We start from the raw sequence: 4214 nt of genomic DNA on the forward strand, positions 1-4214 counted from the left end.
ATATAAACCAATAAATAATAATAATGCCTTTTGATATCTCTACAAGTCAGCAGTAACACCTTTTAGAACATATGTATTAAGTATCCAGTTAGAAGAACATTTCTTTGCTGACCCACTGTGAGAATCTTGTGTATCAGAATTCTGGGGCAAAGCGGTCAAATTGGAGCAACTTGGAACATTCAAATGGTTATTATGGTGACTGCATGACTTTCAATGCTTTGTATAGTTTTTTTCTCCTAATAAATAAAACCTAAGGTGTCATTAAAGCTCTGTATCTTGATAGAGGTGTATGTGATACTATACAGCACTGGTCCAAAAAAAAAGCGTTATTGTTGTTACAATTTCATCTGAAGAAGAGACCTGAGGTCCTAAAAGCTTCTGTGACATCTTTCTCTATGTTAGCCCAATAAAAGGTATCACCTTGGTCTATATCCATTCCTCTCATTACAAATCAGTGCAATCTGATGTGGAGTTACTGAGAAGAGTGCAAAGACTTTGTACTTTATGGGTGTTTCAGTGGTTTGGCTGACCTGATGCCAAATACAGATTGAGCTGTGAGTTTCTGTATCCATTCACTGGCACTGAATGGTTAGAACCCCCCAGTGGCTTTGTTGGCTATTGAATAGTTAGGTTTAGCAGTGATCTGTGGACCCACAATCTAGTAAACCAGTAAGGGCATCTCTTCCCCTCTGATCTTCCCAGTTTGCTTGAATTACACATGATTTCAGTAGCCTTGTCTAACTGTATGCTTTTAACTGGGGGATATTGAGAGCTAGTGACTCCACTTTTATTTGTAATGGAAAATAATTGTCTGGAGGATTATTCACAAAATAAATAATTAAGAGAAAGAACAACTACAGGAGAGATTGCAATAACTCCTAGTTTTTATTTTGTTTAAAGTCTTTCTAAAATACTGTCTGCTTTGTTTTACAGAGATATATATGAAAAATATTTCTTGTAAGTGCTAGGGAGGAAAGTGTGAAACTGAAGAATTGCATAATAATATTGCCTGTAAAAATCTTTTTTTTTTCATTAAGTTACTTGTGTAAAAGGGAAGATGGTTTTAATAGGTTGTCATGAAGATAAATTGCATCACATACAGCAAGCTTTTGCTACAGACTCCCAGCTCTTATTTCCTCGAATTGAATTACGTTTATGATATAAAGGGAAGGGGGTCCGATAAACCCCACATGTCTCCTCTACGCTCTCTGTGTGGGATACATTTGTGTTTTTGCGATGATCATTAATATATATCGCTATTTCTAGATCTTTATTTTACGTGCCAGAGGGCTGTAAACTGCAATGGTTGGCATAATCCTCCAGGACTCAAAGGGTTAACATTTCTTAGGAACTCGAGCACACCAGCAAGGAAAGTGTTAAAACGTAATGGTGATCTATTCACTAACGAGTTGACAGAGATCTCGCAGGACAGGTTTGGATTGATCTCCAACTCCTTAAGGGAGAATGTGCTTCAGCAAGAGTTTGGTTGGCCCTGCATAATGTATGGCTAATACATTTTCCTCGATACATTTTAAAGTTTCCTCTGCTCAGCTCAGCCCTCTTCACACTGGAGAAATTTGCCAGTGTTGGCCCCTTATGACAAATAATGAATTGAGAGCGTTAAAACTGCAACTGCCCTGCAACTCTTTCCTTAGTGAATAGACCCCAGTATGTCCATACCTCCAATAATGTATAAAGCACATAATTACTGCAAGAGTCTTGCCTTTTGGGGATTAAATCTAAGGTTTGAGTCACTACCATATTACCATGAATTAATAAACGGCCTTGCCTTTTTCTCTTTTACAGATCTCTTAAATATCTACAGCTTTTTATTCTCCGCCAGACTGGAACAAAATCAGTCTCCTTTTGTTTGTGTGATTTAAACATTTTATTATGCAGCGAGCTTCCATAACGATATACAGGCGTGCTGTACTTGGGACTTAAAATCATATTTTCTTGCAAGAAATAATTGTGTGAATCTAAAATAACTGCTTGACCGGAGAGTCACAGAATCTATCACTGCAATATAACACACACACACACACACACACACACACACACACACACACACACACATATATATATAATGTATATTTTTTATTTGTTATATATATATATTATTATTGTTATTATTATTGATTTTTTTATTCATTTATTTATTTTATTTTTGTTCTTGCTCTTGTCATTGTGATTCTGGGTAGTTGAGAAGCCCCTTGTTTCACCTCCTGCACAATGGAGTTCACATGTAAATACTCAATTGATATAGGGCAGTAATCTTTTTCTCATACTTAATGTGATGGGAATGTTTTACATATCCTACTATTTGACAACATACCCCTATAGGGCCAAGTTTGTATTTATGTTGGCACAATGCACCCTGCCTGAAAGTCTATTGTAACCCAACACCTGACAACCCCCAGTCCTCTTAGTGCTCTCAGAAAGGGTTTATCCAAGCACATAATGGGATCCCAGCAGAAAGCCTTTCATAGAAAGGGGCCATGGTAAACTTCACCACATGAACTCCGTTTCCAGGGCTATTAAGCTTTTAATTGGAAAATAGCAGAGGAAATTTCAAGGTGACTATAACGTGTTAGCAGTTAGTGCTTCTCAGAATAGGCTGAAAGAGAATGAGCGTCCAAAGCATATGTGCAGATAAACATAGAGAAGTGTCTGATTGCACAGACTTTAGCCTTTGAGTCTAGCACAGAAAAAGCAGCCAAGAGTGCCTGGGTGTAATATCTAACATATAGCCTGAGTGGGGGCATTATGTTCTCACTACCCTTACCAGATATTTCATTTGGGTATATCAACTTCACAGGAACTTGGTGGATTCCAGAAACCAGAGGGATATGGCTCCAACTGAGCATGGCTACATCTCAATGGATGTGTTTCTCTCTCCCAGGATCCAGAAAGAGAAACCAAGTTACTAAATAGGTCAACCCTTTCAACATGGATGCCTGTGTGGTGCTTCTGTCTCTCTCATCTCCAGCTAGACTTGTGCTACAATCCATAATTCACAATATATAATTATATAAATACCGATATACCGTGTATATATATATATATATATATATATATATATATATATATATATATATGTATATATATACCGTATGTATGTATATATATATATATATATATATATATATATATATATAGTGCTGGAAACAATGGGAAGCAAGTGAAGCCTTAATTGGCAAAAACATAATTTTGTATACTATACAGCAACCACCTAAACGCGCTTACAGGAAAATCTATAGCTTTAAATCGGAGCAGCCAATGGCAACCGACTCTTCATAAGCCTCCCACTGAGTATGTACATAATCTGAATAACGTGAGGTTTACTGGGAATGGGAATTGTCAATTTGATTTTCTTTCGTTCAGTGAGTTGTATCAAACCTATGATATGAGACTTCACTGGATTTTAATATTCTTATATGGCAGGGGTATGTTGAAGTCCTATAGTGGCACCTCAATGGCCCTTTCCATCACTATCTGCAAAAAGCACTGTAACTATTGGAAGGTATATTATTGGGCAAGAATCACTTGCACTCTGATCTTAATTAAACTTAGCATTCCCCTGATGATTCCAATCAGACCAACCTCAAGCCTGAGGCAACATGTTAACACGTGCTTTGTCCGAGTACACCCTAAGGCTGTACACACAGACCAGTAAATGGCTGAAGTGGTGGACATGGTAAATGGTCCCTGTGAGTGATGAGCTGTGCAGCGCAGGGCTGCTCAGGGTGCAATACTTAACAATACAGTTATAGAGATGGACGTGCAGTGCCAGCTATAGTGCTAACAGCACTTTCTGACAATGTCTCCAGGGATCACTAACCTAGACCTCAGGGCATCCTCTCCTATACATAGCCTGCTGTAGACGTAAAGGGTTAATCTGGACAGCAAGAGTGAGAAGTGATATTTAAAAAGCCTTAACAAACAACGTGTAACACTAGCAATTTATGTGTTCCAATTCAATGCTAAAAGATTCAACTAACATCAGGTTAGTACATAGCTTAGTATTTAACCATTAAGTGACAAGTGGGTGCCTAACACCTCTGGCACAAATAGGAGATAAAAACCATATAAAAATATGTTTGCAACCCCTGCTGTGATTACTAGTACGTTTGAATATATATATATATATATATATATATATATATATTTCAATTGACCCTAAAACGTCTGCCATGCCAGGGACACGTGGCTTT

This window comes from Spea bombifrons, chromosome 1, assembly GCF_027358695.1.
Source record: "Spea bombifrons isolate aSpeBom1 chromosome 1, aSpeBom1.2.pri, whole genome shotgun sequence".
Taxonomy (NCBI): Eukaryota; Metazoa; Chordata; class Amphibia; order Anura; family Pelobatidae; genus Spea; species Spea bombifrons.